Raw genomic sequence first — 10,623 nt, 5'->3', positions numbered from 1 at the left:
GTGGGCTTTGTTGCTTCTGAGCTTGATGGCCACTTGTTTACCAGCATCCTGCATCTTATTCAACATTGTCCCCCCCATCAACCTGGATGCTCGCCTCATTGTCTTGGGGGGAGGCCTATTCGGAGTTGAGGGCAGGAGGGGGATGTAGTGGGATTTCCAACTGGGAAGTTGCCTCTGGCCAGAGAACATGGAGATGATTAAGGGCGTCTGGAGGGAGAGGGGCAGAGGTCAGGGAGGCACCTGGGCAGGTCAGAGAGCCAGGTGGAATCACAGGTCTCTAAGTGAGTCAGAGGTGGCCACACCCGAAAGGAAATTGGGTGGCCTTTGCCACCAGGACACTGGGCTCCACAGCACACTTCAATCGTGCCTGCAGATGCCATGCTGGTCAGAATTAGGCTGACCGCCAGAGAGGGAGGAAAGCATTGCTTCCACTGGGGAGGCTGTATAAGGTGGGGGTCGGGTGGGGACATGTTTTTATTGGACCTTTATTTATTGGACATTTTTTATTGGACCTTTAAAACCATTTGCAGATATTCATTTGACAAAGCATTCCAACTGGAGAAAAAGAAACAGGAAATAAAGCACATTAGCACTCCAATGTCTTAGTGGTTAGGTTTGTAACACCCATAAGGGAGCTTTAGGGAATTTGTGATCCTAAACGCATGTACCCTGTATGTGTACGTACGTGCAGGTTTTCTGAAATGGGGTCCACATATTTTATTGAGCTGGCACCCATGATAATAATGAACATGTATATAACATGATACTTCTGATTCTATGTTTCCTCATTTAGCCCTCCCTCACAACAAGCCTATGAGCAATATTCTACTGACTCACTCCTTTTACAGATGGAGAAACTGAGGCACCACCTGAGGTTAATCAACTGGCCCAGCTTGCTCGTCTGAGTCTCTAGTACCTGCACTCTCAATCAGGACCCTGGAACTGGTCTGGTCCAAGCCTGGAGGTCAGGGTTCAGAAGGGGTCCCCTAAAGTCCTGAAGACAGAACTGGCAGTCAGGTCTCCAGTGGGTCTCCCTGAGCCCTTCGTCAGAGGTAACAGGAAGTTCTGGCCCCCTCATCCATACCTTGCAATTAGCCCTCAGCCCTGCTCACTGCAGGGCAGGTGGATTTGTGCCAGGGATCTCAGAAACAAGTATGGGGGAGGGGAGCCATGCCAACCAGCAGCCGCCCATGGTCCCTGCAGCTCAGACCAGCCGAAGGGCAGGGACCCCCTGCCTCAGTAACTAAACCTTGTTGTCTCCCTGGGCTGTTCTCCAACACCTCTGGCTTCAGCTCTACCTGAAGCTTAGGAGGGACCTGCGGTGAGGCGTAGCCCAACACGTCTGCCCACAGGTTTTCCAGCTCAGCCCTCTGAATCCCAGTCCCAGCAGGCATTGCTTCCAGCCCACTGGGATTTGTCTTGGGTCCTGCCTCTTCTCAGGAGTGTTTGTGTCCTGAGGCCTGCCTGGAGCCCTGCCCAGAGAACAGTGATGAAGAGGAGGCAGGAAAGAAGCTGCAGCCACCAGGGCCCTGGGTCAGCCGAGAGGGCCTGTCCCAGGTTGCTCCAGATCTGAGAGGAGGCCACAGGCTCATGGGGCATGGTGACCTTTATGGAACCTTTGTGGGAGGCCTGAGGCCCCATGTCGGGGCCAGACCCTTGGGCCCACAGGGGCCAGTGGTACAAGGACTTGCTCCGGAGTTTCGAATTCGGGGGTGAGGGAGGATGTGCGGTCCAGGGGGTCAGGAGCTGGCAGCAGGGCTGGTGCCCAGAGCAGGCGGGTCCCAGGGGTGTCAGCCAGGACAGGAGGCTGGGAGGGGAGGAGACCAAGGGCAGAGTTGTCCAGGCAAGGAAGGAGAGAGCCGGAGGTCCTGATGGGGGTGGGGTAAACAGCACCCCTTTCTGGCTCCTGCAGAATTCCTCCTTCATCCTCTTGGTGTGGGAGGCAGGTCTGGAGTCAGGACTCTTTCTCTCCCACCACCTCCCCCTGTCACCTCCCTGGCCTCGGCCAGCCCCACCCAGCCCCGGGCGCTCCCCGCAACTCGCGGGGTCTCTGTCAGTGGGGTGTGCCCAGCCACTCTAGGAAGCCAGATGCACGCGGGCTCGGCGGCGCGGACAGCAGCTGGAGCCGGCTATTTTTAGCGGGCTCTCCGCTGCAGCAGGCAGGCTGGAAGTGCCAGCGTGGCGGGTCCCACACTGTTCTCGGCTTTCAGCTCGCGCGGGGAGTGCTGCTCGCACCCAGCACGCTCCGATTACCAGGGTGACCTGAGCAGCTGCCGCGGGCGCTCCGCCTGGCGCAGGCCCGCCGGCTCCGCGACTTCATCTGCACCGGGTGCCCGGTGCTTCCGGGGATCCAGGGAAGCCCCCCACCTGCCCCAGCCCTGTGCACGACACCCTAGGGGAGGGGGGTGGGAGTGCGGGGTGCCAGGGCCCCCGGCCTCAGCGGGCGTCCGGAGCAGGTCACTCTGCAGGTCACTAGTTCGTGCCGCCCTCCCTCCAGTCCCTCCGAGGGGTGGATGCGCACATCGTGTTGATCGGTCCTCTTGGGCATTCGGTTTGTTGGGGACTCTCCCGGGTTTTACACGTTGGCAACCAGGTCAGCTTGTGAAAGGACGTCGCGGCGCGGGTGCATGTTGACGCTGGGGCGGAGATTCGATGTACCCACCAGAGGCTCCAGGAGGCCCGCCCTGCGGCTGCCAGGAGAGCAGGCCTTGGGGCCCCTGCAGCGTTTCCCACGTGGTGTTCCCGAGAAATGACTTCCCGTGGCGGCTTATAATGTTAGCTGCTGGTGAGCCCGGGAGCTGTGGACCCGGACTTGGCCCAGTTCTATCCCAAGTCCACTGTTGCCGCTGCTGCGTAGTTTGAGTGTGGTTGTGTTGGGCTAGTTGGAAACCACCACTCCCTCCGAGGGTCAAAGACAGGCTTTCTACTCCCTTAAAGAGTGACAGTCTTGGAGTCCCACAAAGGCAGGTCTCCCCTGTCCTGTCGCTGGAGATGAGTCAGCACTGACTGGGATGCGGTGAGTTTTGGAGGTCAACCTGGGAGGCTTATCTCTAAGAAGTAGACTGTGTTCTGTGGTGGTCCACGGAGTTGGACCCAAGTGGGTTGCCAGGCCTCTCTTCCTAGTCTGTTACCTCCACTGAAACCTGCCCCTCAGGGGTGACCCTGCTGGGGTTTGAAATACAGGTGGCATACCTTCCAGCAGCATAGTGGCATGGAGGCCACCACAGGATGATAAACCACAGGACAGGTGGGGAGGACTCCTTCTTCACAGCCAGGGCGCTCTAGAACTCCCCCGAGAGCTTATAAAGCCCGCAGACTTCTTTGCTCAGGACTTCTCAGGCCATTTCCCACATCCACCAAGCACCAGGTGAATCTCCCGCCGGAAGAGAGCAGAGCCCCGCCTCTTCAGCGGCCCACCCCCACCCCGGCCAGGGAGCCACTCTTCAAGGTGGACCTCTTACCGCTGTAAGGACTCAGGTGCTCCCTGTCTGGATGTGGCTCGATAAACACTAGCCTGCCCCTCTCTCAGAGCCCACTGTCCCGTGTGGTTGGAGCAGGGAGATGGGGCAAAAGAGAAGCTGAGACTGGCAGGGTGATGGCCAGGAGCATGGCTTCAACCTGTGGGAGGGACAGGTTGGACCAGCAGGTAAGAGGGGGCTGGTCAAGGAGGTGGCTTTCTCATCCAGGCCAGAGGGCCAGGGCTGCGCTGGCATAGAGGCAGGCACACTGCGGAGGGTCGATTTGGAAGTGAATGGTCATGACCGGAAGGCTGGGGGGCGTGGGGGCGTGGGAGTGGGCAAGGCCATATTTCTGCTTAACGAAGCATTGCCATTGAGTGGATTGCAACTCGCAGTCTTTCAGAGGTGGTCAGCCGCTTCCTCTTTCTCCCAGCACTCACTCAGCAGGGCCACCAGGGCTCCTTTGGACAAATGGGAATGGCCAGACCATCTCTGGTGCCCAGAGATTAGCGGGGGTGGGGGGACCGGCCCCTCCATGTCCCCCATCCCAAAACCCATCTCCTCTGGGAGCTGGGCTGCAGACAAATTCCAGCCACCTGGGGTTCCCATGGCAACTGCAGGAGCGCAGCAGCCAGGCACCTGGGTGAGCAGAGGCGGAGAAGTGGGTCAGGAGAGGGGGCTGCTCCTAACAAGTCCTGCTGGCCTGGTCAGTACCCTGCAGAGCCCCGGAGGGGGGGGGGGGCTAGAACTTAGCCACCTCTTCCCTGATGACTGCTGTCCCCACCTCACCCCCAGACAAACAGAGCAGCTTAGCCAAAGGGACCTCTCCCACTAGGCCCACCCTGCCCCCACCTCGCTTGGGGCCTGCCCCTCTGGGACCCACCCTGGTGCTCCCCTGTTCAGCACTCTCCCAGGCTCCTACACCTCCCCAGCAGCCACCTCACCTAAGCAGGGCACAAAGGTTCCCCCGCCACTCCCCCACATGCTGCAACCCAGAGTTGGCCCTGCCCACTTTGGGGTTAATTCCCAACCAAGTTAATCTCATTAATAGTCCGCATCCTTCGCCATAAACCTTCATTTCTGCAGTACCTTCTACACCCATGTTTCCACAGACACACACACACACCCAGAACTGCCTATTAAGCTCTTACCTTGAGGCTCAGAGCAAATGCCCCACCTCCAGGAGGCCCTCCTGGATCCTCAATATCACCCCTCAGGGCACCAGAGCTCCGTATAGATGGACACACTGACTCCCCCATGCGAGTCCTTGGGACAGGGACAGAGTCTTGTTCCTGTTTCCCTCACGGTGGGTGGCAGGGGGGGAGGGGTGGAAGGGATCTCCCAGTGAAACACTAGAGAGGTTGTTGGTCCCAGCTCAGCCTTGAGTTTGTCCTGTGGCCAGGGGCCCCCTGCCCCAACCCCTACTCCCTTTGAAAAGGGCCCTTCCTCACCCTGGATCATTGTGGGCCACCTTGGCCAGGCATAATGGCTGACTGACCCCGGGGACCAAGCCATAGATGCTCGCTGGCCTCTGACTTGGTCAAAAGGACTCAGTAAAGACTCTGCCTCTTAGCCTTCCCGGGAGATGGAGTCAGCTCCTGGCAGAAGCAAAGACAAGAGCATGGAGTCCGGCCGTCACGGGGCCACACACAAACCTGAGTTATGGGGGAGCGGACCCCCTGAGGGTGGAGGAGAGCAGCCTCCCCAGACGAGGCTCCAGTCCTAGCTGCGGCTGGAGACCTGGCTGTGGCCACGTTACCCGGCGGTCAGATCCCATTCAGGGCTGCCCATCCTCTGCAACAGGCAAGGCAGGATCGGAGCGAAGCTCTTTCCCTGGCACCAGGGAGGAGGTAAGGGTGCTCAGAGCTGTCCTGAGGAGCCTCCTGGAAGCTCCACAGAGGAGCCGGCAAGACCAGACTCCCTGCTCTCTTCCTGGGGGTGCTGCTGCAACTGGTAGCTGGACCCCCAGAGAGGCCCTGCTGTGCCTGGTGATGCGGTGGGTTAGGCGGTAGGCTGCTACCTGCAAGGTCAGCAGTTCGAAACCACCAGCTGCTCCACGGGAGACAGGTGGGGCTTTCTAGTTCCGTAAAGAGCTACAGTCTCAGAAGCCCACAGGGACTGCTCTCCCCTGTCCTTGAGGGTCACTATGATCGGCACCGACTCGATGGCAGTAAATGTGGTTGTTGCTTTGGTATTCGATGCCCGCACTCTCATCTGCAGCTCTGCCATGCTTCCCGGCCTGTGGTGAGCAGCCAGCTCCCTCTGGTCCTACATGGGCGCTTATTCACAGCAGGTGAGTCCAATCTCACCTTATTGCGGGAAGAGGAGAGCAGGGCCCCAGAAAAGCGCCCTCCAGAGAGGCCAGGAGGGTCTCTGCTGGGCCCCGCATCCCCGCATCCCAGTCCAAAGGCACAGAGACTTTCACAAGGAATGCAGCCCGGCTCTCCCACGGGGTGGGGGTGGGGGGGGACTGAGCCTGCAAGGACCCTGCCTGTGTGCCCTCAGGAGGGGGGCCTCCACAGTGCCAAAACACCCCGGGTGACCGACCCCGGGCCACTCCGTAGCTATCTGGAGCCCACCACTGGCCTTCGAAACTTCTGACTCAGTTTCCCCTGTGGGAGCGCCTGAAGGTAGGACCCAGAGGAGACACTCCCCTGGACAGGATGGAAGCTCCTTGGACTTTATCAAAGGGTACCCCAGGGTACCTTTCTCCAGAGAAGGGAGTCCCTGGAGGAGGGGAAAGAGGAAAGACACCCCCCCCCCCAAGGCCTGGGAGCAAGCAGGCCTGGGAAAGCCAATGCCCCCCTTGCTCCAACCCTACCCCAGGCAGCCCATCCCCCAGGAGGCACTTCCCAGGCAAAGGGCCCCAGGCGGCAGCCGGTGGTCATAAAGCCATCTGGAAACGGCTCCAGACAGCTGAGTGTAAGTGCCCGTGCCACGGCGGGCAGCAGAGCCGGTAAATTACCGCTGAGGGCTGCACACCCACACACACCCCTCCGTATTTATATCTGCCTTGGTGCCTGAAAATGGATATTTATGCATTTTCAATATTCAGGGCAAACGCTCCATCACTCAGCGCTGCGTGGCTGCAGTACACAACTCGGGGCCCGCAGAGATATCCCTCTTCCACCTGCCAGCTGACTCCTGGCCTTACACGGGTGAGGGGAGCGGGGGCTGGTCCCCCCTCTCCCCCCATCATCAGGCACCTGTGACCCAGGGAGCAAGGAAGGGGCCAGGGCAGCCCTCCTCGGAGCCCCAGGGCCCACTCAGAGGCAGGGCCTGCACCCCCACTTTATAGATGGACCAGCTGAGGCTCAGAGAGGGTAGGTAGCCTGGCCAGGGTCACACAGCATCTCTTCTAGGCTGATTCCTACTGCAGCACTGTCCCTCCCCTCCAAGACCCTTGGGAGGTGACCTGCCCCTGCCCAGAGTGGCAGAGCGGCCAGCCTGCTGCCTTCTCTCTCCAATGCTCTCTTGGCTTCTCTAGATCACTTGTTTCCTTTCTTTCTCCGTGTTGTCTTTGGCCCGCTGTCCCTTCCGCCTGCCTCAGTCTCTCTGTCTAGATTCCTCTGTGTGTGTGTCTGCCGGCTCTCTCTGCCTCGGCCTCACTCTCCATCTTAGCTCTGTCTTAGATCTCCCTACCCTCCACCATCTCATCTCCGCTCTTCCCAAGCTCTCCTGAAGCCCCTGACCTTGCCCCCCAGTGGTTTTGTCTTGGGCTAGGCCCAAGAGCAGAGGTGGAGGCAGTTTTGTCTCCCTGGTCCTGTCCCGAGGAAGAGAGCACCACCCACATCGCGCTGAGCGTGGGAGATGGAGGGTGGGCGGTTCTGGAGGGTAGATCCCCATGTAGTGGAGGTGGGTGCAAGAGGAAGAGAGTTGTCAGAGGGGCTGGACCAGGAGACATCTGCACCAGCCCAGTCACTGGACCTTGGGGCTAAGCAGTGAGGTTCCTGGGCCAGCCCTAAGCCCAAGGAGATAATGCCCCTGGCCTGGAAGAAAATGGCAGCCTTCTCATCAAGGCCCCTACCCCCTTCTCACCCCTCCAGCTGCCCCTTCCGTCTCTCGCCCGCCCGCCCTCCCTCTCTTCCCATCCATCCTTATTCCCTGCCCATTCTCTCTCCCTGTCAAAAACCATAGGAATTAATTAAATGTGCCTTCCTCAGCTTCCGAATCCTCGCTGCCCCAGGGAATTAACCACTCCCTGCACCCTGGGCCTTATTAAACGAGATCGGGCACATTTAGGGTGGGATGGCCGTGGACTCCTGGGCCTTATTAAATGCCAAGCAGCAGCAGAAGATGCCTGTGTGCATGAGACACCCCATGCCCACGATGTGTACACAAGGCCCGCAAGGCAGGTTTTCCACATCTGTCCGTGGCCACACCTCTGAGTGCCCCCTGCATTTGAAGCCGCGTGCCTAGATACTAGTGTCTCTGCGTGTGCTCATGTGTTTCCACATGTCTGCTCACTGAAGCCCAGCACTGAGTGTCCGGTGCTCTGTATGGAATCTGTGTGTTTGCACGGTGTGGCTGGCTAGTATGTGTGTTACTGTGCAAGGTGGCTGTTTGGATGTATACGTGTGTGTGTGTACACCTCTCTGGGCATATGCCCAGCTAACACTGTGATGTGCATGTGCCTGGGTCAGGGCAGATCCATGTGGACTACGTGTGTGCAGGCTGCCTGGCCTGTGCATGTGTCCCAGGTGCTGTGTGTCCCTGTGTGAGCACGTATGCCCCGCACTCACATCTTCTCTGCTGTCCTTGGAACCCAGAGGGCTGGGGCACCTGTGTCTGAGGTGGCGGCACCGGTGGCAGAAGCCTGGAGGTAGGAAGGTGGTGGCGGTGGCAGGGAAGGAGCTTGCTAATGAGGCCACCTTCTTGCCCGCCTTGGAGCCAGCCTCTAATGATCACTTCAGTAAGCAGCTCCCCAGAGAAGGGCTGCTGTTCAGCCCTGCTCTCTCCCTCCCCTGGGAGCCCTCCCTTCACCCGTCCTTCATCCGGAGCCTCGGCAGGAGCCAGGGGTGCCAAGAACAAGAGCAAGCAGGACGTCTACCTTCAGGGCCCCTCTGTGAGAAGCCCACCTTGTCCTCAAGATCACCAAGATCTATCGGTGTGGAGTGGCAGCCTCCTCTGGCCAAGACCCTCGCATGACCTCTGAGGGTGGAGAGTGGCCACAAAAGTGACCCCTGAGGCTATCAGGCCCGATGGGGCCAGGGCACAGGAGTGGCCTGAGCTCAACACAGCGGGAGCTGGGTCTGGGCCCAGAGGGTTCCGCGGGGGCTGGAGGCAGTCTGGGGGCTCAGCGCTGCAGGCTGCCTTAACCATGCCCTCCCATGAAGCCTGGGAGGGGCCCGCTGAGACCTCTAGCACCCCCCAGGGCCCGTGGATTGGCCACTCCACCTTCCTGCCTGTCCTCCCAGTGGACAGCAGCTTGTCCCCAGCCCCAAAGAGCTCTGTCCTCCACAGGCTGGGTGTGAATCACAAGAATTTACAGCCCAGCCAGGAGTGCAGTTTACGAGGCTGCCTCAGGCCTGCCTGCGGGGAGTGGCCGCCTGTCAGCCCCCCATTGCTGCTGACCGATGAGCCCGCCTGCCCGCTGTCTGCCAGGAACAAGCCCTCTGTGGCAGGCAGCGGAGGAGAAGGCACCCTTCCCGGCCCCGGGACCCTCATCACCCTCACACCCATGTCCCCATGATGCCTGAGCCCGCAGGGCTGACCCACAGGCAGGAGGCATATATATTTCGGTGTGTGCTCAGAGTGGACAGAGCCCAAAGATCATGGGGTCGTGGAGTTATTGCTCACCTCCTCCAAGCACAGCCCGCCCCCACCCCCCCAATAGGTCTGCTTCATCAGGTTGTATCAAAAAGCCACAATGGCTCTGTGCCTTAGCTTCCCTGCCCGAAACAATGGGCCTTACAAAATTGCTTCCAGGCTCTGGGGTCTTATGTGGCAATGGTGGGAGAATTCAGTAACGCTCGGGCCCAGGGTCGGGCCTGGGCAGAGGGTCCCTGCTTGTCTCTCAAGGGCTCTGGCTTCCTGGGGTGCTGATGGGGTGAGGGTGGCCAGCTCAGAGGATGCAGAGCAGAAGGGGCAAGGAGGGGCCATGGGTGGGGCTGCAGAGCGAAGCAGAAACCACTTCCGCTAAGAGACTCCCAGGAGGAGGGGCTTCAAGCTGGGGGGGGCGGGGGCGGACAGAGCACTCCTTGGGCATCACACATCAGGGTATGGTGTAGAAAGAAGTCCCCTTCCTTGTCCAAGGTGCTGCCTGGGAGGAAGTCCCTATCCTGTTTAGGGATCTAGGGAACCAGCAAGGAAGGGCCTGAGATACCCCCCTTTGCTCTCTGATCCCCCTGCAAGCTGTGGCTCTGGGAAGCCAATCCAGGCCCATCCCATGAAGTACTCAATTGCTGCCACTGGGAGGCAGCAGGGAGCAAAGCCCTTTCCAGTGCACTATGGCTGTAGCCGCAGCTCCAGCAACCACAGGTGGGCTTTGCTGTCCCAGGCCCGCAGCCAGCTCTCTGGGGAACCAGGGCTGGGTCGTCACCCACATCCAGACACAGCCCTGTACAGCAGCCAGCAGGCTCCCCACGTTTCAGGTGTGGAAACTGAGCCCAAAGAGAGCACTTGTTCAAGGTCACACACCTGGTGTACTACAGCCAAGACTCCAGACTCTGGCCCTCCTCCCTGCCTGAGTGTGGAAGGAGGACTGGAGGCAGGCAGACCCGGGGGCTGGAATCCCATCCCCTGCTGTGTGTCACGGGACAGGTCACCCACCCTCTCTGATCAGGGCTGGCATGCGGTCAATGCTGAAGGTACAGCCTATACTTCTTTTGATGGACATTACCCTCCACAGGCACAGAGCCGGGCACCAGTAGGTGTTCAGAGAACAGGACTCACCCTCGTCTTCTCCACAACCCTCTGCTTCAGGTGCCCTCGGGGACCCGACATCAGGGTCCCCCTCTCTGAATCCCTTCAGCACCCTTGGAGGCCTCAACCCACCGCAGTTCATTTTCCATCTCCCCTTGGCATCCTGCCTGCCGCCGATACGCACCTTGGTCTCCAGATGGTGGCTGCTGCCCACCCTGCTCACCTTCCTCCCCCCACCCCTCCCCTGCTGCTGCTCACCCACCACTCTCAGCCCCCCTTCCTCGGCCCCCACCTCTCCACC

The sequence above is a fragment of the Echinops telfairi genome, unplaced genomic scaffold (genome assembly GCF_000313985.2).
Source record: "Echinops telfairi isolate 266 unplaced genomic scaffold, ASM31398v2 ScPeMD7_7475;HRSCAF=8513, whole genome shotgun sequence".
In the NCBI taxonomy this organism is placed as follows: Eukaryota; Metazoa; Chordata; class Mammalia; order Afrosoricida; family Tenrecidae; genus Echinops; species Echinops telfairi.
This window is presented reverse-complemented; position numbering follows the sequence as displayed.